The sequence below is a fragment of the Symphalangus syndactylus genome, chromosome 12 (assembly GCF_028878055.3).
Source record: "Symphalangus syndactylus isolate Jambi chromosome 12, NHGRI_mSymSyn1-v2.1_pri, whole genome shotgun sequence".
In the NCBI taxonomy this organism is placed as follows: Eukaryota; Metazoa; Chordata; class Mammalia; order Primates; family Hylobatidae; genus Symphalangus; species Symphalangus syndactylus.
The window spans coordinates 79,120,779-79,147,634 of record NC_072441.2 but is presented as its reverse complement, the minus strand read 5'-3'; the positions used below and the strand labels follow the sequence as shown (position 1 = coordinate 79,147,634).

Genomic DNA, 26,856 nt, shown 5'->3' with positions numbered 1-26,856 from the left:
GCTCACGCCTGTAATCCCAGCGCTTTGGGAGGCCAAGGCAGGAGGATCACTTGAGGTCAGGAGTTCAATACCAGCCTGGCCAACATAATGAAACCCTGTCTCTACTGAAAAAAAAAAAAATACAAAAATTATGGCCAGGCACGATGGCCCAGGCCTGTAATCCCAGCACTTTGGGAGGCCAAGGCAGGTGGATTACGAGGTCAGGAGATAGAGATCATCCTGGCTAACACGGTAAAACCCCGTCTCCACTAAAAATACAAAAATTAGCTGGGTGTGGTGGTGGGCACCTGTAGTACTAGCTACTCCGGAGACTGAGGCAGGAGAATGGTGTGAACCCGGCTGGCAGAGCTTGCAGTGCGCCAAGATCACGCCACTGCACTCCAGCCTGGGCGACAGAATGAGACTCCGTCTCAAAAATAAATAAATAAATAAATACGAAACTTAGCCAGGCGTGGTGATGCATGCCTGTAGCCCCAGCTACTTGGGAGGCTGAGGCAGCAGAATCACTTGAAACCGGGAGGCAAAGGTTGCAGTGAGCCAAGAGCATGCTACTGCACTCGAGCCTGGGCGACAGAGCGAGACTCCGTCTCAAAAAAAAAAAAAAAAAAAATTGAGAGTCCAGAAAAAAACCCTTGTATCTATGACCAAGTAATTTTTAACTAGGGTACCAAGAACATTCAGTGAGGAAAGAAAACAAATGGTGTTGGGACAACTGGATAGCCACATACAAAAGAATTAAGTTAGACCTTTATTTTGAAATGGACCCAATAGTCCCATAGTTTTTTTTGTTTCAACAGAAATTGACCCTTCTTGCCGGGTGTGGTGGCTCATGCCTATAATACCAGCATTTTGGGAGGCCGAAGAGGGCAGATCACCTGAGGTCAGGAGTTTGAGACCAGCCTGGCCAACATGGCAAAACCCCATGTCTACTAAAAATATAAAAATTAGTTGGGTGTGGTAGCACACACCTGTAATCCCAGCTACTCAGGAGGCTAAGGCAGGAAAATTGCTTGAACCTAGGAGGCAGAGGTTGCAGTGAGCTGAGATCATGCCACTGCACTCCAGCCTGGGCGACAGATGGAGACCCTGTCTCAAAAAAAAAAACAGAAAAAAGAAAAAGAAATTGACCTTCTGGTCTTAAAGCTTAAAACTTACATTTGTTTTATGTTGAGTTCCTTCTTCAGGAAAGGACCACCAGGCCTCTCAAAAAAAGTATCAAGGAACTGAAACTCAACCAGATCATCCCATCCTGACAATGAAGTGCAAGACCCCTCATTGGTCACAAGTGCTTTCTTGGCCTCCTGAGTTCCTGTTTTCCTACACATTGTTACATTTCTTCCTTGCTATATAAACCTCTAATTTTAGTTGGTCAGGGAGATGGATTTGTGACTGAGTTCCGGTCTCCTCTGCTGCAGCACCTGAGTAAAGCCTTCTTCTTTGGCAATACCTGTCATCTCAGTAGCAGGTATTGATCATCTTTCTGTGTGGTGAGCAGCAGGACCTAGACCGAACTCCGGGTGTTTTGGTAACAATTTCACACCACATACAAAGATAAACTTAAAATGGATCAAAGATCTAAATGTAAGGATTCTTAGATATGACAGCAAATTCACGAGCAACAAAAAAGAGAGAAACTGGATTTCATCAAAATTTAAAACTTTTTTCTTTGAGACAGGATCTCACTTTGTCACCCAGGCTGGAGTGCTATGGTGCCGTCTGGGGTCACTGCAGCCTCGACCTCCTAGGTTAAATTGATCCTCCCATCTCAACCTTCCGAGTAGCTGGGACTACAGGTGCATGTCATCATGCCCGGCTAAGTTTTTTGTTTCTTTGTTTTGGTAGAGATGGAGTTTTGCTATGCTGCCCAGGCTGGTCTCAAACTCCTGGGCTCAAGAGATCTGCCCTCCTTAGCCTCCCAAGGTGTTAGGATTGTAGACATGAGCCTGGCCAAGTCTCATGTCTTGGCCAAGACAAGTGCCTGGCCAACACTTTTGTACTTTTTTTTTTTTTTTTTTTTCTGAGAAGGAGTCTTGCTCTGTCACCCAGGCTGGAGTGCAATGGCGTGATCTTGGCTCACTGCAACCTCTGCCTCCCAGGTTCAAGTGATTCTCCTGCCTCAGCCTCCCGAGTAGCTGGGATTATAGATGCCCCCACCATGCCCGGCTAATTTTTGTATTTTTAGTAGAGTCGGGTTTCACCATGTTGGCCAGGCTGGTCTCGAACTCCTGACCTCAGGTGATCTGCCTGCCTTGGCCTCCCAAAGTGCTGGGATTACAGGCGTGACCCACTGCGCCCAGCCAACTTTTTTACTTTAAGAAGATTATTATCAAGAAAATGGGCTGGGCACAGTGGCTTATGCCTGACCAGCACTTTGGGAGGATGAGGTGGGAGGATCACTTGAGGTCAGGAGTTTGAGACCAGCCTGGGTAGTAAGAAGATACCTTGTTTCTTAATTTTTTTTTTAATTAGCCAGATGTGTGGCATGTGTGTGTGGTCCTAGCTACTGGAGAGGCTAAGGCAGAAGGATCCTTTGAGCCCAGGAGTTCAGGGTTATAGTGAGCTATGATCGCACCACTGTACTCCAACCTGGGTGGCAGAGAGAGACCTGGTAACCAAAGTTACAACGAAACAATGTAAAGACAAACAACTCAATTAAAAATTAGGCAAAGGATCTGAATAGAAATTTCTTTTTCTGCATAAGGAAGATATGCAAATGGCCAATAAACACATTTTTTAAATGGTCAACATAATTAGTCATCAGGGAAATGGAAATCAAAACTTTGAGATACCACTTCACACCCACTAGGATGACTAGAATCAAGTCAGATTAAGTGTTGGCGAGGGTATAAAGTAATTGAAACCCTCATTGACTGTTGGTGGGAATGTAAAGTGGCGAAGTTACTTTGGAAAACAGTCTGGAAGTTCCTAAAATTATTAAACATAAGAGTTACCGGCCAGGTATGGAGGCTTACGCCTATAATCCCAGCACTTTGGGCAGCCAAGGTGGGTGGAGGATCACTTTAGCCCAGGAGTTCAATACCAGCCTGGGCAACATGGCAAACCTTCCTTTCTACAGAAAATACAAAAATTAGCTGGATGTGATGGCACACACCTGTAATCCCAGCTACTTGGAGGGCGGAGGTGGGAGGATCACCTGAGCCTGGGAGGCTGCAGTGAGCTTTGATCACACCACTACACTCCAGCCTGAGTGACAGAGTGAGACACTGTCTAAAAAAAAAAAAAAAAAAAGCCACCATATGACCCAGCAATTCCACTCCTATGGCTGTCCCCAGGAGAAATGAAAACATGTGACCACACAAAAACTTATACAAGAATGTTTGTAGCAACATTATTCATCATAGCCAAAAGGTAGAAACAACCCAAATGTCCATCAGCTTATAAGCAAAGTGTGGTATGTCTACACAGTAGACTATTATTGGCCGTAAAAAGGAAGTACATACTACTTGGATGACCCTTAAAGCATTAAGCTGAGTGAAAGAAACAAGTCACAAACTCCCCCAGCATATTATATAATTCCATTCACATGTAAGTCTAGAATAGAGAAATCTATACAGACAGATTAGTGGTTGCTTAGAGCTGGAGGTGGGGGATGAGGGGTGAAAGTTAAATGATACAGGTTTTCTTTTGGAGGTGATAAAAATATTCTACAATTGTGGTAATGGTTAAACACTTCTGTGAATGTGCTAAAAACCATTGAATTGTACATTTGAAATGGTTGAATTGTATGTGAATTGTATCTTAATAAAGCTGGTTTTTGTAAAACCTTAGTTCAGTTTTAAATTCCTAATCTTATAGAGGATTCAGAGTTCTATAGCTCTTCTCCCTTTTCAGGCTTCTTCTTCTGCATTGTACAGGATCAGGAAGAAAGGAAGGGGAAAATGTGAAGTGTTTATTTAATGAATCAGCTGTGGCCAACTGTGAGTAGGTGACCTGGTCTTACTCTGGTTAGATCTGATGGTTTCAGAGTGAAGGATGTTTGTAGTTTTTTGAGTAGCGTTTATCTTCATTCTGGACTTTTCTGTCATTGAAGACCCCTTCAAATGGTGCTGCTTATCCTCTATTCTCCCAGCCTAAACTCAGGTTGGATATCCCATGGCTTGGTACGGTGGTCTCCTGGCACCTCCCGCTGCTCCTGCTCCTTCGGAGACACCTGAAGTCCTTCAAGGGGAGTTGCCAGACTCTGATGGGTTGGGGGGATTGGCCACATTTTCTTCCTAGGCATACTCCACCAAGGTACCTATAAACCCTGCCAGCACAGATTATTCCAGTGGGCCTTCCGCTTTCAGAACTCTCTAGCCAAGAAATTGACATGATTTTTTATGTTTGCACAGGTTAAAAACTCACACCATGCTTTACTCCAACCTGACCAGAGTGGGTTGGCAGGTTCTACAGTTTAAAGCATCTATCTAGGGAATGAAATGTTGTTAGTCTCTCCTTGCTGGTGTCACCAATTGTACCAATGTCTCTCTTGGCATGCCCTCATCTTTGGCTTTGGGAGGAAGGGGAAGTACTTTTATCTTTGCTCCTCATTACAAATTTTGTACATCCCATAATGCCAATAATGAGAATTCCCAGTTGCCCTCCCAGTTCATTCTTTTTGTTGTTGTTGTTGTTTTTGAGACAGGGTCTCACTGTCACCTAGGCTGGAGTGCAGTGGCATGGTCATAGCTCAATGCAGCCTCAACCTCCTGGGCTCAAGTGATTCTCCTGCCTCAGCCTCCTGGATAGCTGTGACTACAGGTGCCCACCACCATGCTTGGATAATTTTTAAATTTTTTGTAGAGACGAGGCCTTACTATGATGCTCAGGCTGGTTTCAAACTCCTGGGCTCAAGCAACCCTCTGCCCACCTCAGCTTCCCAAAGTGCTGGGATTACAGGCATGAGCCACTACACCCAGCCCCAGTTCATCCCTTTTTTTTTTTTTGAGATAGAGTCTCGCTTTGTCGCCCAGGCTGGAGTGCAATGATGCGATCTCGGCTCACTGCAAGCTCCGCCTCCCGGGTTCACGCCATTCTCCTGCCTCAGCCTCCCGAGCAGCTGGGACTACAGGTGCCTGCCATCATGCCCAGCTAGTTTTTGTATTTTTAGTAAAGACGGGGTTTCACCGTGTTAGCCAGGATGGTCTCCATCTCCTGACCTCGTGATCTGCCCGTCTCGGCCTCCCAAAGTGCTGGGATTACAGGCGTGAGCCACTGCGCCTGGCCTCATTCTTTATATATACTGTGGTGGGACAAGGGGTGGGAGTTGGTGGAGATACGATTGACTACGCCTTCTTCTCATGAGATTTGGAAGAGGTTCTGGCTCCAATTGTTGCAGCTTTCTTTAGATTGTAAGTGGTATTGTGCCTTCAATAAGACTTGACCACAATTCTGGGGCAACAGGGTAAGTTGCACTCGTATGTTTTACACTGGGTTTTCATGCCACCCCCTGGACTCCTCCCAGATGTGCAGATGGAATGGGCAGATAAGGCTGGGTGCCATGGCTCACGCCTATAATCCCAGCACTTTGGGAGGCCGAGGTTGGGGGGATCACCTGAGGTCAGGAGTTCGAGACCAGCCTGGCCAACATGGTGAAACCCCGTCTCTACTAAAAATACGAAAACTAGCTGGGCATCGTGGCATGTGCCTGTAGTCCCAGCTACTTGGGAGGCTGATGCAGGAGAATGACTTGAATCCGGGAGGTAGAAGTTGCAGTGAGCCAAAATTACACCATTGCACTCCAGCCTGGGTAACAGAATGAGACTCAGCCTAAAAAAAAAAAAAAGAATGGGTAGATTTTGCAAGTTCCTCATGAAGGGTGATTTGTGTGTGTGTGTGTGTGTGTGTGGTTTTCTTTTTAATTATCTTAAGTCTTATGATCACACATAATTTTAAAATTTGTGTAAATCTCCTCTACTTTAATCCTTTTAAGTTGGCAGAAGCATCACTCCCAATCAAAAATACATAGCAGTTCTACAGTTTTATATTTCTGAATGGCTGTTTAAAGACAATCCTAAATTATAACTTAGTTTGACAAGCATTCAAGAGTGAAGTTTAACTTGCTACTATTTTAAAAGCATGTGACCTTATAGATCATCTATAAAATGTGAGAAGTGTTAAATAATCTTTGATATTACACATAAAACACACTAAAATGCCTTTCAATAAGTAAAAGGAACCATTTTAAATACAGGGAATTCTAATTAGATTGGCATAGTTAAGGCCAAAAATATAAAGTAGACATTACTACCTTATTTATCTTCAACCCTTGCCTTTATGGACACAAAACACAGGTGAATCTTGCTTGGTTCTGAGACAGTGAAGGAATTTCTCCAGTATTTACATATATTCACATAACCAGTTATATAAATCTAAATATAAAACCAATCTCCAGTAAGTTTTAAGATGGTACTCACCATCTTTGTGAAAAGTTTAACATTACTAACAAAGTCTAATCATATCTTTAGAAGAGGTAAACAGTGATAGCATTTACTGAATTGGAATTACTATTAAAATTCAAAAACGGAACATATTCATTTAACCACAAGCCAGTCTTAGTTTTAAATCAGGACTGTCCGACAAAATATTCTGTCAGTCATTCATGATCTGAATTCTGGTGTATAAGCTCTATTAAAGTATGGTACACATAAAAAATTCATGAGACATTTGTTTTGTAATAAATAAGGCAGTGGTCAATTATCACTCATTAATAGCTTTTTTGAGATAAGCTGTCAAGTCGGCCTTTTCTGCCTTCTTTTTAATGCCGGCAAAGACCATTTTTGTTTCAGGGATGTACTTCTTGGGATTTTCCAAATACTCCATCAGTGTATCCTCTCCCCAGATGATGCCTTTGTTCTTATTGGCATCTGTGTAAGAGAATCCAACAGCCTGACCTGTCTTCTGCCTGAAGAGACCATGGAGATTAGGAGATTAGGCCATGGAGAAAAGGGAGGCAGTCTTGTGCTTGCCTCCCTTTTCCACGGTGTGACACTGGGCACACTTCTGAACAAAAATCTTCTTGCCTTTCTCAACATCACCCATATTTAATTCCCTTTTTCATCACTGGTGCAATGTAGGTTACCACTCTGAAGCCGGACATCCCACTCTCTCCATAAAGGCAATTTTTTTTTTTTTTTGAGACAGAGTTTCACACTGTCGCCCAGGCTGGAGTGCAATGGCGCAATCTCTGCTCACTGCAACCTCTGCCTCCCAGGTTCAAGCGATTCTCCTGCCTCAGCCTCCCGAGTAGCTGGGATTACAGGCGCCCACCACCATCCCAGCAAATTTTTTGTATTTTTAGTAGAGACGCGGTGTCACTATGTTGGCCAGGCTGGTCTTGAACTCCTGACCTCGTGACCCACCTGCCTCAGCCTCCCAAAGTGCTGGGATTACAGGCGTGAGCCACCACCTCTGGCCAGAGGGTGGTTTTTATTTTTATTTTTTCATCTCATACTGGTATCTTTTAATTTAAAAAAAGTTAAAAATCAAAGAGAACATCTGGCCAGGGCTAGGTTAAGACAAACAGGAACACTTCAGAATCCAAGGCAGGGAAAGGCTGTTGGCCTCTCTTAAGAGGACTGCAGGGGTGGGAAGAGGGAGGGACAGATCATGCACAAAAGTACTTATAAAATTGTATACACAACCCCCACCCCTCAATAAAAAGAGAAGAAAAAGCCCCATCACTTAACAGAAGGGTGATTTTTTTTTTTTTTTTTTTTTTTTTTAGACGGAGTCTCGCTCTGTCACCCAGGCTGGAGTGCAGTGAGTGGCAGGATCTCCGCTCACTGCAGGCTCCGCCCCCCAGGATTCACGCCATTCTCCTGCCTCAGCCTCCCAAGTAGCTGGGACTACAGGCGCCTGCCACCTCGCCCGGCTAATTTTTTGTATTTTTTAGTAGAGACGGGGTTTCACCGTGTTAGCCAGGATGGTCTCGATCTCCTGACCTCGTGATCTGCCCGTCTCGGCCTCCCAAAGTGCTGGGATTACAGGCGTGAGCCACCGAGCCTGGCAGAAGGGTGATTTTTAATAAAATATGTCATTGTGACAGAATGATCAGATTTTCAAAACAAAACATAAGGATTGGCAGAACAGACGCATCAGGTTATTAAAAGAAGACTATTTCTGTTTCAATTACAGCTGTGCTATAAATTTAGGCCAAAATAAAACAATAGATAGCAGGAACCCTATGTTCCAAAGAGGGATCTGATAACCAGGCATTGCAGAGCAAGTAGCTAGACAATTTTTGAAATATTTAGTTCAGTATTCACCTTGAGGGGATAAAAAGGGTTGAGAGTAAAGAGGCAATAGGTTTTCTTGGGGAAAGTTGCTGGAATGTTGATATTTTCCGTCTGTACTCTGTAGGAGAAAGGTGTACAGAGGGAAAATACCAAAGGTGACTGCTTTTCTCTTCAAGCTTGATATATGTTCCCTGCAGTTTATGGGACATAATGGTCTGCTTTTTTGTCATTTTGTCTTGTTTATATTCCATTTTTAGAGTTTTTGCCCCTACTATTATTGCATTTATTTTATTTTTTGAGTATGTGAAATATTAACATAGTTACCAGAACTATACAAAAATTACACTCAAAGAAGTATCACCCCCTTCCCGACCATTCTTTCCATTCCATTTCACCCACATCTCATCCTTTCCACCCCATTCCTACCTACCTCCTACAGGTGATGAATCTCATTCATTTCCGTCGGCCAGGCTGGAATGCAGTGGCACCATCTTGGCTTACTGCAACCTCTGTCTCCCGGGCTCCAGCAATTCTCCTGCCTTAGCCTCCTGAATAGCTGGGATGACAGGCGTGTGCCACCAAGCCCAGCACATTTTTTTTTTTTTTTTTTTTTTTTTTTAGGCAGAGTCTCGCTCTGTTGCCCAGGCTTAAGTGCAGTGGTGCAATCTCAGCTCACTGCAAGCTCCACCTCCTGGGTTCATGCCATTCTCCTGCCTCAGACTCCCAAGTAGCCGGGACTACAGGCGCCCACCACCACGCCTGGTTAATGTTTTTTAAAAATATTTTTAGTAGAGATGGGGTTTCACCGTGTTATCCAGGATGGTCTCAATATCCTGACCTTGTGATCTGCCTGCCTCTGCCTCCCAAAGTGCTGGGATTACAGGCGTGAGCCACCGTGCCCAGCCAAATTTTTGTATTTTTAGTAGAGATGGAGTTTCACCATGTTGGCCAGGCTAATCTTGAACTCCTGATCTCAGGTAATCAACCCGCCTCAGCCTCCCAAAGTGCTGGGATTACAGGTGTGAGCCACCACGCCCGGCCTTTTTTTTTTTTTTTTTACATCTGCAGAATCGCACTCTATTGTGTGGATAACCACTCTTTTCATACAGACATTTAATTCTTTTCAATATTTGCAATTATAAATAATGTTACAGTGTATATTACTTTTTTTCTTTTTTAATTTTTGAGACAGGGTCTCATTCTGTTGCCCAGGCTGGAGTGCAGTGGTGCGATCACGGCCCACTGCAGTCTAGATTTCCTGGGCTCAAGCGATCCTCCCACCTCCATCTCCCAAGGAGCTGGGATTACAGGCACATGTCACCACACCTGGCTAAGTTTTGTAGTTTTTGTAGAGACAGGGTTTCATTATGTTGCCCACGCTGGTCTCAAACTTATGGGCTCAAGTGATCCTCTCACCTTGGCTTCCAAAAGTGCTGAGATTACAGACATGAGCCACTGGCCCTGGCCCAGTCTATCTTCCTGTGTACATGCAGTTTTCTATGAAAGTGTATCATCAGGGTAAATTCCTATAAGTGGGAATTTTGGGTCAAAAGATTAATTAATTTGCAGTTTTAGTAGATATTGCTAAATTATCCTCCACAATGGTTGTATGATTTTGAATTCCCATCAGCAATTAATAAGAATGCCAGTTTCTCCTCAGCTTTTCCAACAGAATGTATTGTCTGTCATAATTTATAATCTTTATCAATCTGATGGATAAGACATTGTATACTGGTGTAGGTTTTTTGTTTGTTTGTTTGTTTTGACATAGTCTCACTCTGTGGCCCAGGCTGGAGTGGAGTGGCTCGATCTCAGCTCACTGCAACCCCCGCCTCCTGGGTTCAAGCAATTCTCCTGCCTCAGCCTCCTGAGTAGCTGGGATTACAGGCCCATGCCACCAAGCCCAACTAATTTTTGTATTTTTAGTAGAGACGGGGTTTCACCATGTTGGTCAGGCTGGTCTCGAACTCGTGACCTCATGATTCGCCCACCTTGGCCTCCCAAAGTGTTGGGATTATAGGCATGAGCCACCCCGCCCGGCCCAAATGGCATAGTCTTAATTTGCATTTCTTTTATTATTATGAGTGATATGGAAGATCTCTTCCTGTATATAAGAGCCACTGTTATATCTTTTTTTTTGGTAACAGCTTTATTGAGATATAATTCATATACTATACAATTCACTCCTTGAAAGTTTACCAATTTAATGGTTTTTAGTACATTCACAGAAATGTGCAACCATTACCACAATCAACTTTTTTCTTAACTATCACCTCATGTTACTCCCCCAAGCAACCACTAATCTACTTTCTGTCTGTCTATCTAAATTTCTCATTCTGGATTTTACAAATGGGATAATTCTTTTTACATATACACATACATATATACGTATACCTTTTTTTTTTTTTTTTTTGAGGCGGAGTCTCACTCTGTCGCCCAGGCTGGAGTGCAGTGGCACGATCTCGGCTCACTGCAAGCTCCGCCTCCCGGGTTCACGCCATTCTCCTGCCTCAGCCTCCCGAGTAGCTGGGACTACAGGCACCCACCACTACGCCCGGCTAATTTTTTTGTATTTTTAGTAGAGACGGGGTTTCACCGTGTTAGCCAGAAGGGTCTTGATCTCCGGACCTTGTGATCTGCTCGCCTCGGCCTCCCAAAGTACCAGGCATGAGCCACTGTGCCTGGCCTTATTTTTAATTTTTTATTTTTTGGAGACAGAGTCTTGCTCTGTTGCCAGGCTGGAGTGCAGTAGCGCGATCTTGGCTCAGTGCAACCTCTGCCTCCTGGGCTCAAGCAATTCTCCTGCCTCAGCCTCCTGAGTAGCTGGTACTACCAGTGCACGCCACCATGCCTGGCTAATTTTTGTATTTTTAGTAGAGATGGGGTTTCACCATGTTGGCCAGGATGGTCTCGATCTCTTGACCTCGTGATCTGTCAGCCTCAGCCTCCAGAAGTGCAGGATTACAGGTGTGAGCCACCATGCCTGGACCTGTATACATATTTAATATATGTATATGTACGTGTGTGTGCACACACACAGACATACATATATATACACACACATATGTATTAGTCTGTTCTCACACTGCTATAAAGAACTACCTGAGACTGGGCAATTTGTGAGGAAAAGAGATTTAATTGACTCACAGTTGTGCAGGCTGAACAGGAAGCACGGCTGGGGGGCCTCAGGAAACTTACAATCACAGTGGAAAGTGAAGGGGAAGAAAGCAGGTCTGACCATGGTGGAGCAGGAGAGAGACAGTGAAGGGTGAGGTGTTACACACTTTTATCTGGATCTCATGAGAATTATCATGAGACTAGGAAGACGGTGCTAAACCATTAGACACCACCCCCATGATGCAATCACCTCCAACACTTGAGATCACAGTTCAACATGAGATTTGGGTGGGGACACAGAGCCAAACCATATCAACATATGCATATTTTGTGACTGGCTTCTTTCACTTAGCATATTTTTATGGTTTATTGTGTTGTAAAATGTATCAATACTTGTTTTCTTTTTATAGCTCTGTAACATTCCATTGTATGTATATATCACAATTTGTTTATTGACTCATCAGTTTATGTACATTTGGGTTGTTTCCACTTTTTGACTATTATGAGTAATGCTGCTATGAACATGAAGTTTTTGTGTGGATATATGTTTTCATTCATCTTGGGTAATACACCTAAGAGTGAAATTACTAGGTCACATAGTAACTCTATGTTTAACCATTTGAGGAACTACAAAACGTTGCTTCACACCTACTACGCCTCACACCTGCCATGCTTCATATCTACATCGCTTCATACCTATCAGATAAATGTTGATGATGATGTAGAGAAATCAGAATCCTCATCCACTGCTGGTGGAAACGTAAAATGGTGCAACCACTTTGGAAAATGGTTTTATAGTCTCTCAAATGATTAGATATAGAGTTACCATTTACATATCCCTATTTTTTTTTTTTAAATACAGGGTCTCACTCTGTCACACAGGCTGGAGTGCAGTGGCATGATCATGGTTCACCACAGCCTCAACCTCCCTGGGCTCAAGCGATCCTCCCACCATAGCCTCTGGAGTAGCTGGACTACAGGTGTGTGCTACCACACCTGGCTAATTAAAAAATTTTTTTTGACAGGATTTCACCATGTTGCCTAGGATCATCTTGAACTCCTTCCTCAGCCTCCCAAGGTGCTAAGATTACTGATATGAGCCATGAGATCTGACCCATTTGCATATCTCTTTCTCTTTTTATTATCTTATAATAATAATAAAGAGACCAAATAACCGAAAGATTTGTAAAAATTTCCTCCCACTCTGTGGGCAGTCTTTTTACTTTCTTGATAGTGTCCTTTAAGGCACAAAAGTATTTGTCTATTTTTCCTTTGGTTGCTTGTGCTTTTGGTGTCACATCTAAAAATCCACTGCCAAATCCAAGGTAACAATGTTTTACTCCTATGTTTTCTTCTAAGAGTTTTATGTTGAATAGCTTTGTCTCTTAAATTTAGGTCTTTATTCCATTTCGAGTCAATTTTTGTATACAGTATGAGGTAAGGGTCCAACTTCATTTTTTTTGTATGTAGATACCCAGTTTTCCTAGCTTTATTTATTTATTTATTTGATACGGAGTCTCGCTGTTGCCCAGGCTGGAGTGCAGTGGTGCGATCTTGGCTCACTTCATGCTCCACCTCCCAGATTCACACATTCTCCTGCTTCAGCCTCCTGAGTAGCTGGGACTACAGGTGCCCGCCACCATGCCCAGCTAATTTTTTGTATTTTTAATAGAGACAAGGTTTCATCGTGTCAGCCAGGATGGTCTCGATCTCCTGACCTCGTGATCCACCCACCTCGGCCTCCCAAAGTGCTGGGATTATGGAAGTGAGCCACCGTGCTCAGCCTCTAGCATTATTTATTAAAAAGACTATTATTTCCCCATTGAATTTTTTTTTTTTTTTTTAGTTGGAATCTCACTCTGTCGCCCAGGCTGGAGTGCAGTGGTGCAATCTTGGTTCACTGCAAGCTCCACCTCCCAGGTTCATGCCATTCTCCTGCCTCAGCCTCTCAAGTAGCTGGGACTACAGGTGCCCGCCACCATGCCCAGCTAATTTTTTTTTGTATTTTAGGTAGAGACACGGTTTCACTGTGTTAGCCAGGATGGTCTTGATCTCCTGACCTCATGATGTGCCCGCCTCGGCCTCCCAAAGTGCTGGGATTACAAGCGTGAGCCACCGCTCCCAGCCGCATTGAATGTTCTTGACACCCTGGTTGAAAATTGCTTGGTCATAGATACATTTCTAGACTCTCAATTCTATTCTGTTTATCTGTATATCTAACCTTACACCAATATCGTACTGTCTTGATTACTGTAGCTTTGTAGTGTTTTGAAATCACGACATGTGAGCACCCCACCTTTCTTCATTTTCAAGAGTGTTTGGTTATTCGGGGTCTCTGAGTTTCCGTATGAATTTCAGAATCGGCTTGTCAGTTTTTATAAATAAATCAGATGGGATTCTGATACAGATTGTGCGTCTTAAATCTGTAGAGCAATTTGGAAAGTATTGGCATCTTAACAATATTAAGTCTTCTGATCCGTGAACATGGGATATCTTTCCATTTGCTTAGGTCTTTTCAATTTCTTTCAACAATGTTTTGCAGCTTTCAGAGAATACATTTTGCATTGCTTTTGTTAAATATATTCCTATTTTATTCTTTTGTTATCTTAAATGGGATTGTTTTCATTCTTTTTGTGTTTTTCTGAGACAGGGTCTCATTCTGTCACCCAGGCTGGAGTGCAGTGGCATGATCATGGCTCACTGCAGCCTCAACCTCCTGGCTCAAGGGATCCTCCTGCCTCAGCCTCCCAAGGAGCTGGGACTACAGGTGCATGCCACCATGTCCAGCTAATCTATTTTTATGTAGAGACAAGATCTCACAATTTTGCCCACGCTGGTCTCGAACTCCTGGACTTAAGTGATCCTCCCACTTTAGATTACAGGCGTGAGCCACCATGCCCAGCCTGGAATTGTTTTCTTAACAGTTATATATTTTATGTAATTTGTCTGTTCGTGTATTTTGTCTCTTTTTCTATTGAATGTGTGGTCTGCTTCTCCCTTCGATTTTTAAATATTGTTTACACACTAGGGATATTACCCCTTCATATATAATGTATGTTGCAAATATTTTCTCACTATTCGTCAGGTTTTTTTTGTTTGTTTTGTTTTGTTTTTTGAGAAAGTCTTGCTCTGTGGCCCAGGCTGGAATGCAGTGGAGCAATCTCAGCTCACTGTAACCTCCACCTCCCAGGTTCAAGTGATTCTCCAGCCTCAGCTTCCCAAGTAGCTGGGATTACAGATGCCTACCATTGTGTCCAGAATTGGTTCCTTCCAGTGGGTTCTTGGTCTCACTGACTTCAAGGCTGAAGCTGCAGACACCCACGGTGAGTGTTACAGTTCTTAAAAATTGTGTGTCCACAGTTTGTTCCTTCCACTGTTCAGATGTGTCTGGAGTTTCTTCCTTCCAGTGGGTTCGTGGTCTTGCTTGACTTCAGGAGTGAAGCCACAGACCTTTGCAGTGAGTGTTACAGCTCTTAAAGGTGGCATGACCGGAGTTGTTCGTCCCTCTCGGTGAGTTCGTGGTCTCACTGACTTCAGGAGTGAAGCTGCAGACCTTCACGGTGAGTGTCATAGCTCATAAAGGTAGTGCAGACCCAAAGACTGAGCAGCAGCAAGACTCATTGAGAAGAGCAAAAGAACAGACACTCCAGAGTGTGGAAGGTGACCCCAGCAGGTTGCTGCTGCTGGCTCAGATGGCCAGCTTTTATTACCTTATTTGGCCCTGCCCATGTCCTACTGATTGGTCCATTTTACAGAGCACTGATTGGTCCATTTTACAGAGTGCTGATTGGTCCGTTTTTACAGAGTGCTGATGGGTGTGTTTACAGACCTTTAGCTAGACACAGAGCCCTGATTGGTGTGTTTACAATCCTTTAGCTAGACAGAAAAGTTCTCCAAGTCCCCACTCCACCCAGGAAATCCAGATGGCTTCACGTCTCACCATCACACCTGGCTGGTGTTTTGTATTTTTAGTAGAGACAGGTTTCACCATATTGGTCAGGCTGGTCTCAAACTCCTGACCTCAAGTAATCTGCCCATCTTGGCCTCCCAAAGTGTTGGGATTACAGGCATAAGCCACTGCATCAGGCCATGTTTTGTTTTTGTTTGTGGTGCATATTTTTGCCATGCAAAAAATTTTTATTTAACATAATGAAATTTATTTTTTTCTTTTATTACCTCTGAATTTTGAGTCATTATTAGAAAAATTTTCTCCACATTCAGTCTATAGAATGCACCCATGTTCTTTTTTTACTATTTGTATGTTTTCATTCTTTTCCATTTAGATCCCTGATCTATTTGGAATTTTTTAATTTTTAAATTTTTTAAAATAGGGATAGAGTCTCACTGTGTTACCCAGGCTGGAGTGTAGTGGTGCAATTATGCCTCACTGCAGCCTTGAACTCCTGGGCACAAGTGATCCTCTTGCTTCAGCTTCCCAAGTAGCTAGGACTATAGGCACATGCCAATATGCCTGGCTAAAATTTTTTAAAAAAGTGTGTAGAGATGAGGGTCTTGCTATGTTACCCAGGCTGAAGTTCTGGCCTCAAGTGATCCTCTCACCCAGCCCTCCCAAAGCACTGGGATTACAGGTGTGAGCCACCATGCTTGGACTTTTTGGAGTTTATTATTTATTTATTTATTTATTTTTGAGACGGAGTCTTGCTCTGTTGCCCAGGCTGGAGTGCAGTGGCATGATCTCAGCTCACTGCAAGCTCCGCCTCCCGGGTTCATGCCATTCTCCTGCCTCAGCCACCCGAGTAGCTGGGACTACAGGCGCCGGCCACCACGCCCAGCTAATTTTTTTTTTGTATTTTTAGTAGAGACAGGGTTTCACCATGTTAGCCAGGATGGTCTCGGTCTCCTGACCTCGTGATCCGCCCGCCTGGGCTTCCCAAAGTGTTGGGATTACAGGCGTGAGCCACCGTGCCCAGGGCCCCCCGCCCCACCTTTCTTTCTTTCTTTTTTTTTTTTTTTTTTTGAGACGGAGTCTTGCTCTGTGGCCAGGCTGAAGTGCAGTGGCGCGATCTCGGCTCACTGCAACCTCTGCTTCCCGGGTTCGAGCAATTCTTCTGCCTCAGTCTCCTGAGTAGCTGGGACTACAGGCGGGCACCACCACGCCCAGCTAATTTTTGTATTTTTAGTAGGGACAGGGTTTTGCCATGTTGGCCAGGATGGTCTCGATCTCTTGACCTTGTGATCCGCCCGCCTTGACCTCCCAACATGCTGGGATTACAAGCGTGAGCCACCACGCCCGGCCAGCAAGGGGGATTTTTTAAATCTTGAAGGCCAGATATGGACTCCACAGATAGGGTCCAGTCTGGGGTCATATAAAAGAAGATTCCACCCAAGAGGGCTTCCTCTTAGGTGGAATTCAACTTAGGATGAAGTTACTTTAACAGAATGTGGCTAGAGGTAAATATATTAGACTCATCAGCATTGTAAAGACCAATCGGAAGAAGGAGATTGACTCTGAGGTATCTGCAGATAAATAACCTTAATGGGGGAATTTCTGAGAAACCTATAAAAAGCACATCATGAGGGAAAGTGCCCTGAACATCATCCTAGAAAGACAAAAAAAAAAAAAAAAAAAACCCACATCTACAGTGCCAACTTCTTGGGAGGATTGCTTGAGCCCAGGAGTTTGAGGCTAGCATGGGCAACAAAGCAAGACCACATCTCTTAAATAGAAAAAAGCCAATAGATTTGTTTTGAAAAATGGTTTAATGGGTGTTTTGGTTATACACAAGCAAAGCTAAAATCTTGTTTGGTAAAGAGTTAATTGGGATGATGCAGAGCTAAACTGCTCTGTGAAACAATATCATGAGTTGTGGTCATTATGGTACAGAGTTGTACCTTGCCAGAGAATTGCAAGGAAGTTGTCCTAAGACCTAGGATGAGAGAAAAGTGGTCCAGAGTTCCTCCCAATGGCTAAAAAGTATGGAAATATTGGTAAATATGTGTGCCACCCTTTGGGTGCATATATATATTATTTATAGATATATCACATTGTTTATGTATCTTGTCCTTTCTACAGTGCTCTTTCAGAACAAGGTCATATGCATTTTCGCATTCAAAATTGCAGCGATTTCTCACTCCCTGTATCTATTAATACCTTTTGGAGGCTGGCCTGTGGTGGCTCATGCCTGTAATCCCAGCACTTGGGAGGCTGAGGCAGGTGGATCGCTTGAGCTTAGGAGTTCGAGACCAGCCTAGGCAACATGGAGAAACCCCATTTCTACAAACCATACAAAAGTTAGCTGGTGTGGTGGCTCATGCCTAAAGACCCAGCTACTTGGGAGGCTGAGGCTGGAGAATCACTTGAGCCTGGGAAGTAGAGATTGCAGTGAGCCAATATTGTGCCACTGCACTCCAGCCTGGGCGACAGTGAGACCCTGTTCCAAAAAAAAGAAAAAAAAATTATTTTGGGCCTATTTCCAAAATATTTCTCACATACATTTTCTTCTCTGTTTCTTTCCAGCCACCTCTGTACTCCAGGCCATCAAATGCCAGACTCCTGTAAATACACTCTGATTTCCTGAAAACACTCTTATTCCCCTCCAAACCACAAAGTGATTTTTAATAAATGCAAATTGATCAGTCATCTGATCAAAATCCGTTTTCAGCTTCCCACTGTCTTAATGGGGCTCCAAGGCTCTTGACAATTTATGCTAACCTTATTTCTTACCTCTCTGTCCCTTGTACTTTCTGACCTGGCAATGGTAGGCTTCTCACAGTTCCATGAATTTTGCATGCCCCTCTCTTCCCCTTTGCCTTCAAGCCTTTTCCTTTAACATTCTCTTTGTGTTATTCTCTTCCCTCTATATTCAACTTCTAGGCTTTGCTTAAATATTAATTTTCTAGGGAGATCTTTCAGTAATATTCACTATAATTTATTATATTACTTTAGTCTGTACTGGCTGATAAAATTGTAATCCTTTATGAGAGTAGGGATCATATAGAATTTGTTTATCCTAAAAGTCTGGGATATATTAGATGTTCAATAAATATTTGTTCAATGAATGAATGTAGCCCTATATGTTTCTAGAGTAGGTATGTAAAACTTTGTTGAACGAATGAATTACTTGGGGATATGGTGTTGGCACTGAATTAAGACAGGAGGAGACTACTGGTGATCTAAAAGGAAATAGTGTTAGAGTAGTAAAGAAGGAATCCAGATTTTAGTGGATAAAGCAGCAAAGGGCAGTGAGGAAATAAAGACACTAAGATTTTAAATCATTTATGAGAAGTTCAACTAGGAAAGAAAGAAGAGAAGTAGAATGCAGCTGAAAGCCTATTTGCAGAATTAAGTGAGGGATTCCTTTTCACAGGCAGAACAGAAAGGTATCAGGTAGGATGCTTTTGGTTGCAAGTGACAGAAAAGCCCAGTCACATGAGATTTAAAAATAAAATGGAATTTATTTACTCATATGGCCAAAAAGTCCAGAGTGAGGCTACCTTTAGCTATGGCTGAATCCAGTGATTCAAAGTATCAGGGTTCTGCCTTTATGTGTCTATGGCTTTTCTTAACCCTGCCTTTCTTCTATGTTGATTTAATCCCCAGTTTGGCTTCCCTTACGGTATCAAGAATGGCTCCAGCAAATTCAAACCTCACATATTCCCCCTACCTATCATCTCTCCTGCTCCTTTCCAGGGGAAAAAAGAACACTTTTATATCAGTTGAGGATTCTTGTTTGCAAGCAACAGGAATGGATTCTCCGTTAAACAGAAAATATATTTAGTGTAAAGAGTTCAGATAGCTCTCAGAGAACTAGTCTTATAAACAGACAGAAATCAAGAGAAGCCAGCCATCAGGAACCATAGCCAGGGAGAGCACAGGAAAAGTCTGGTTAGGGCAATGCTGGCATTAGACATTGCCACCACCGGACACTGCTGTTGCCGAGCACTGCTGCTACTGTCATTGGATACTGCTGCCTCTGGCATGGCTGAATTATAAATTGTGTCATCTTTGTGTCATTCAATATTCTAGTCTTTGGCTAGAGCATCTGACTAGTCAAGGCTGAGTCATGCACTAACACCTTGGCTGCCAGAGGGTGGAAGAGGGAATATTTGATTTCTCTAGGCCTCCGCAGTGGGAATTGTTTCTCACAGATTCATGTAAAGAAAGATTTCTTCATGGCCAGGTGCAGTGGCTCACACCTGTAATCCCAACACTGGGAGGTCGAGGCAGGTGGATCACTTGAGGTCAGGAGTTCAAGACCAGCCTAGTCAACATAGTGAAAGCCCATCTCTACTAAAAATACAAACATTAGCTGGGCGTAGTGGTGCGCACCTATAATCCCAGATACTTGGGATGCTGAGGTAGGAAGATCACTTGAACCTGAGAGGTGGAGGTTGTAGTGAGCTGAGATCGCGTCTCTGCACTCCAGCCTGGGCAAAAGAAAGAGACTTCGTCACACAAAAGAAAAAAAAAGAAAAAAAAGATTTCCCCAAACAGGAAGGGTAGTTGGATGTTGGGCAGACAAAAAATGACAAACCCATTCTTTGGTCTTGGCCCCAATCTAGCTATAGTCTATTTTTTAAAAATTCACCTAAAATTTAAAGACATGGAAAGGTTGAAAATAAAAGGGATAGAAAAAGGCATATTTGGTAAAGACTAGCCAAAATGAAATTGAGGAGCTATATTAATATCAGACAAAATAGAACTAAATACAAAAAGCATTATATATATGTGTGTATATATACATATGTTTTTTTTTGGGAGGGACGGAGTCTCACTGTGTCACCCAGGCTGGGGCGCAGTGGTGTGATCTCAGCTCACTACAACCTCCTCCTCATGGTTCAAGCGATTCTCCTGCCTCAGCCTCCTGAGTAGCTGAGACTACAGGCGCGCCACCGCATCCGGCTAATTTTTTATTTTTAGTAGAGATGGGGTTTCACCATGTTGGCCAGGCTGGTCTCAAACTCCTGACCTCAGGTGATCCGCCCCCCTCAGCCTCCCACCATGCTGGGATTACAGGCATGAACCACTGTGCCTGGCCACAGAAAGCATAATTAAGGATAGAGAGGATTAATAAATAATGATCAAGGGTTCAATTCAGTAGGAAGATATAACAGTTCTAAGTTATAGGTACCTACATGGGTACACTGAAAGTCCAGACTTTATCACATTGATATATGCATGTGAGAAATCTGCACTTGTACCTGATAAATAAAATCAATAAATAAATACATTATATGCATCTAATAAAACAGTCTTAAGATAAATAAGAAAGCAATAGAACTCTAGAGAGAAATAGATATAAACCACCATTATGGTAGATAGAACACACATTCTTCTCAAGTATTAATAGGTTGACTAGGCAAAAATCAGTGAAGATATAGAATATTTGAATAATACAATGAACAAGCTTGATTTATTGAACATCTATAAAACCTTGTGCCCTATAATTAGCAAATTCATATTTTTCCATTGTAGTCTTTAATCCCATTTAAGTTGGGCTTTTCAGTCATGTGTAACTAAGAATCCTACTTCTGTTTTAAATAACTAGAAAGTTTCTATTTCCTGCAAATAAATCCTGATTGACACAAATACCAAGCTGAGTTTTTCCCAGAAATGCAAGTGTAGTTTACATGAGAAAACCTGTAAGTGACATTTAGTATATAGATTAAATGAAAAAATTACCTCAATGATTGCAGAAAAAGCATTTGATAAAACTTAATACTAGCCAAGACAGGAGGATTGCCTGAGTCCAGGAATTCGAGACCAGCCTGAGCAACATAGTGAGACCCCATCTCTGGTTAAAAAAAAAGAAAAAAAAATGATACTAATATAAAACAACTATGTTAATATTCTTAGCAAAATAGGGATAGAAAGGAGCTCCTTTAACCCATTTATGCCCAAGGGTGCAATTTTTTGAATTTTTGCAATCAGACTTTGGTGATGACCTTGAGCAGTAGGACATAAATAACTCCCACATGCTTAGGGTTCCAATAATGGAACACTAGGCATAAGTGGGGGTATCCATAAAAAATGTATAGGCTGGGTATGGTGGCTCATACCTGTAATCCCAGCATTTTGGGAGGCTGAGGCAGCAGGATTGCTTGAGGCTAGGAGTTTGAGACCAGCCCGGGCAACATAGTAAGACCTGTCTCTCTAAAAAAATTTAAAAATTAGCCAGGCAAGATGGTGCATGTCTGTACTTCCAGCTACTCAGGAGGCTGAAGTGGGATGATCACTTGAAGCCCGGAGGTCAAGGCTATAGTGAATCATGATAGCATCACTGTCTTCCAGCCTGGGTGACAGAGTGACAGCCTGTCCAAATAACAACAACAAAAAAAAACTATAGCAAACCTACTACTTAATGATCAACAGTTGAAAGATTTTCCTTTTAAAATCAGGAACCAAACAAAAATGTTCACTATATTAACTTTTATGTAACATAATTCTGGAAGTCCTAGCCAGTGCAGTAAGATAAGATGAAAAAAAAATGGATTGAAAAAGAAGAAAACAAAAGTTTACTATTCACAGACGTCATTGCCCGCAGATGAGTCTAAAGAAAAATATGAGATAATTAGAGCTTAGCAAGGTGGCTGGATAAGATACATAAGTCAATTATATTTCTAAATACCAGCAACACACAAGAAAATGTAATTTTTTAAAAAGCATCATTTACAATGGCATTAAAAATATGTAAGATATTTAAAAATAAGTTTAACAAAAGTTGAATAGGACCAGTTTGGAAACAATTACCAAACTTAACTGATAGTCATTAAAGAACGCTTAAGCAAACGAAGGAATATATTATGTTTGTGGATTCAGCATAGTAGTTAGTTCTCCCCAGGTTGATCTATGGATACAATGCAACTCCACCAAAATCCCATCAGGATTTTTTGAGAGAACTGACAAATCAATTTTCTTAAACATATGTAGGAACCCAAAGGCTCAAGGATAGAGAAAATAGAAGCCAGGCATGGTGGCTCACGCCTGTAGTCCCAGCACTTTGGGAGGTTGAGGCTGACAGATCTCCTGAGGTCAGGAGTTCAAGACCAGCCTGAGCAACATGATAAAACCCCATCTCTACAAAAACTACAAAAATTAGCTGGGCCTGGTGGTGGGCACCTGTAATCCCAGCTACGTGGGAGGCTGCGGTGGGAGGACCTCTTAAGCCAGGAACGTTCAGGCTGCAGTGAGCCGAGTTCATTTCATACCACTGCAATCCAGGCTGGATGATAAAGCAAGACCCTGTCTCAATAAAAAAAAAAAAAAAAAAAAAAAAAGAAGAAGACATTCTGAAGAAAAAGAATAGGGTACAGAGATTTTCCTTATCAGCAATCAAGGTTTATTATAAAGCTATAGGGTTTATGACAACGGGGTAGGTATGCGGGCATAGATACCCCTAGAGAGCCCAGAGGCAAATCACACATTTATAGAAACTTGAATTATAACACAGTGAGTATTGTTGGTCACAGGAAAAGCATGAACTATTCGATAAGATACCGGAAAATAGGATATTTAAAAATTGCATTTAGTTATATGTAAAAGGCAAACTTAAAAACCTTTAGAAGAAAATATGACATATCTTTATTACTTCAGGCACATATTTTCTCATTATTCATCATTACGTTCCTCAAAAAGGACATCTTGTTTTACCTTGGCACTTGCAGATCTCACTAGACTTCTTCAGCCTGAATATTTTATTAATTTTCCACCTTCTCTCAATTAGTGCATTTCTTTTTTTTTTTTTTTTTTTTTTTTTCTTGAGGCAGAGTCTTGCTCTGTCGCCCAGGCTGGAGTGCAGTGGCGCGATCTCGGCTCACTGCAAGCTCCGCCTCCCGGGTTCACGCCATTCTCCTGCCTCAGCCTCTCCGAGTAGCTGGGACTACAGGCGCCCGCCACCTCGCCCGGCCAATTTTTTGTATTTTTAGTAGAGACGGGGTTTCACTGTGGTCTCGATCTCCTGACCTCGTGATCCACCCACCTTGGCCTCCCAAAGTGCTGGGATTATAAGCGTGAGCCACCGCGCCCGGCCAAATTAGTGCATTTCAAGAGACTTCCATCTTTCTTTGATTTCCTGTCATTTATTCTCCTTATCACAAATTTCTAGTATAATTTTATACTAAGTAAACTGTCTGAATCTTATAAAGTTAAAGAGAAAAATAAAAAAAAAACCATGTACTTCCTGAAAGCAAATAATTCCAAAGCAATTTGCTGGGTAAAGTGAGAAAGAAGCCCAAAGGGAAGAATCAAGGGAGGTTTTACTGAAGAGGCCAACACACGAATTGAATTGAGTGCTAAGAATGAGTTTATCTGGCAGCTAAAAGTGGGAAAGGGGAGAAGGACAGAAGATATTCCAAGTAAAGATATGAAGGTTTAAGGGAGGACAATATAGTATGTTTGAGAAACAGCAATTGTTCAGTAAGCCTTTGAGATATATTTTACTGAATAGATAGGATTGGTAGCAAAGGCAGCTCACAAGGGACCTTGTGTTGCATATTAAACACTCCGGACTCAGCTTTGTAATCAGTGGGGAGCCATTGGAAAGCTTGTAAACATGAAAATTACATCATTAGATGTTTGTGTTAGAAATATCGGATAAGGCCGGTCGCAGTGGCTCATGCCTGTAATCCCAGCACTTCGGGAGGCCGAGGCGGGTGGATCACGAGGTCAGGAGATGGAGACTATCCTGGCTAACACGGTGAAACCCTGTCTCTACTAAAAATGTGAAAAATTAGCCAGGTATGGTGGCAGGTGCCTGCAGTCCTAGCTACTCGGGAGGCTGAGGCAGGAGAATGGTGTGAACCCGAGAGGCGGAGGTTGTAGTGAGCTGAGATCATGCCACTGCACTTCAGCCTGGGCAACAGAGTGAGACTCCGTCTCAAAAAATAAAGAAAGAAAAGAAATATCAGATAGGCAGGAATGTGTAGCATACATGAAGCAACAATTAACCTGATATTCTTCTATATCAGTATGAGTTTCTACAGAGCAAACATCCATTTCCTGTAGGAAATGTTTGTCAATGTGGAAACTCCAATGTCAGAAGGAACATGCTGCTTCTCTTGGGTGTAGGGTATGAACAGTACAACCTTTATCAATTAATAAACTCAGCTGGGAGTGGTATTAGTTATAGAAGTCTTTGAAGAGGTGATGGCTGAGCTGTATTTGGAACAAGAAAAGAGCACTCCAAATAAAGGAATAGTGATGGAGACAGGAAGCATTGAAGCTTTTTGGAAAATGATGCTTAATTTAATATGGCAGAACTCACAATGCATGAAAGTGAAGGGTATAAAATTTCACATTGGGCCAGGCGCGGTGGCTCTCATCTGTAATCCCAGCACTTTGGGGTGCCGAGGCGGGTGGATCACCTGAGGTTGGGAGTTCAAGACCAGTCTAACCAACATGGAGAAACCCCGTCTCTACTAAAAATACAAAATTAGCCAGGCGTGGTGGCACATGCCTGTAATGTCAGCCACTTGGGAGGCTGAGGCAGGATAATCGCTTGAACCCGGGAGGCCGAGGTTGCAGTGAACCAAGAATGTGCCATTGCACTCCAGCCTGTGCAACAAGAGCAAAATTCCATCTCAATAAATAAATAAATAAATAAAATCTCACATTGGAAGGAAACTTTAAAGGTCATCTTGTACCACCTTCTAATCATTCCTGTAAAGCCCCTGCTTGAGCTCCTTGTGTGACAGGAGCTGGGCACTGACTATCTCCTGGCTGTCTATTTCAGAAGGTTCTGGAAGGCAGTAATTTTTTACCTTGAGCCAAATCTGTCTTCTTAGTACAGCTTCACTTTTAACTTAGGACTGTATAAGGCAACACATATCTTTTCCATACACAAGAGTTTCAGTAATTTAAAAATAGCTATTAAGTACGTTTGATTGGTTTCTCAGAGGATGTGGTCTACCACTCTACCCTTTTTCTACTGAAGATTTTCTAGTGTGTCTATATTTCTTTTAAAATGTGGTGCCTGATACAGAATACAAGATGCATGCAAACTCAAGACTATTCATCTAGATACTATACTTCTGTTGCTTAAGACAGGACCATACTGAACCTTGAAAGTCAGGGCAAGGACATTGAATTTTGTTCTTTCAGGTATCGGGAAGCAATGGAAGGTTTTGAGCAGATAAACATTTTGGGAGCAGGGGGCCATATCTTACTGTGTATCCCATTGATTCTAACTAGAATGTAAGCTCTAGGCGTCTGTTCCATTCATAGCATGGCTTCAGTGCCTGGGGAGGGCTGGCATATTTTATGTATTTAATATGCCTACATGAATGAATTAATATGAATCTCTATTGGTGTCTGGCACATAGTGCGTACAACAGTTCATACTTGTTGAATTCAGGCAGGTAAATGATCAAAGCCATACTTCAGGAAGATAACTGGCAAGAGTGCATAAAAAGTATTGGAGCTAACACACACTATAGGGTGAAAACAACAAGAGGAGTTTTAGCAGTCTCAACAAGGGGAAACAAGGGCTAGGATAACACAGTGAGTAACAGAAAGGAAAGAATGGATGTGAGATTGTGAAAGAGAATTTGTGACTACCTAGAAATTAAATGGACATGTAGTGGGAAGAAGAAGGAAGTGATAAAGAAAACTCTTGGGCTTGAATTTGGAAAGCTGAAAGAAAAATGTTGCCATTCATAGAATTATTTATTTTAGGAGTTGCTTTTTTTTTTTTTTTTTGAGACAGAGTCTTGCTGTGTCGCCCAGGCTGGAGTGCAGTGGTGCGATCTCGGCTTACTGTAAGCTCTGTCTCCCAGGTTCACGCCATTCTCCTGCCTCAGCCTCCCGAGTAGCTGGGACTACAGGTGCCCGCTGCCACACCTGGCTAAGTTTTTCTATTTTTTAGTAGAGACGGGGTCTCATCGTGTTAGCCAGGCTGGTCTCGATCTCCTGACCTCGTGATCCGCCCGCCTTGGCCTCCCAGAGTGCTGGGATTACAGGCGTGAGCCACTGCGCCCAGAGGAGTGGCAGATATTTTAAGGTACTAGGATGAAATCAATCTGGGGTAGGCTGAATTTAAATGCACTGATACAATATGCTCAGGAGGCTAAAATGTGGGACTGGAATTCAGAAGTAGAGTGAGATTGGCTAGACACGGTGACTCATTCCTATAATCCCAGCCCTTTGAGAGGCTGAGGCGGGTGGATTGCTTGAGCCCAGGAATTCCAGACCAGTCTCTCGAATAGCAAGACCCCATCTCTACAAAAAAACAAAAACAAAAACAAAAACAAATTAGCCTGGCATGGTAGCACGCACCTGTAGGCCCTCCCAGCTACTCAGGAGGCTGATGTGGGAGGATCGATTGAGCCCAGGAGGTCAAGGTTGCACTGAGCCATGATCGCACCACTGCACTCCAGCCTGGATGACAAAGCAAGCCCCTGTCTCAATAAATAAATAAATAAATAAATACATAAATAAATTCTTATTAGAAAGAAAAATGCTGTTTTTTTTCTAAGTATGCCATGTATATTTTTTACTCATTTTCATATGCAGTGATCCAGATTTTGTATGGCCTAAAGTTTATAC

At 42.6% G+C, this 26,856-nt stretch overlaps 1 protein-coding gene and 1 pseudogene across 1 annotated transcript in view; both read right to left on the bottom strand.

Annotated features, from left to right (window-relative positions):
• The window catches only part of CTXND2 (cortexin domain containing 2), a 30,342-nt gene that overhangs the window by 2,054 nt on the left and 1,432 nt on the right, over positions 1–26,856 (bottom strand). The gene's annotated exons all lie outside the window — the stretch shown is intronic.
• LOC134734683 (cytochrome c-like) lies at positions 6,700–7,041 on the bottom strand (annotated as a pseudogene).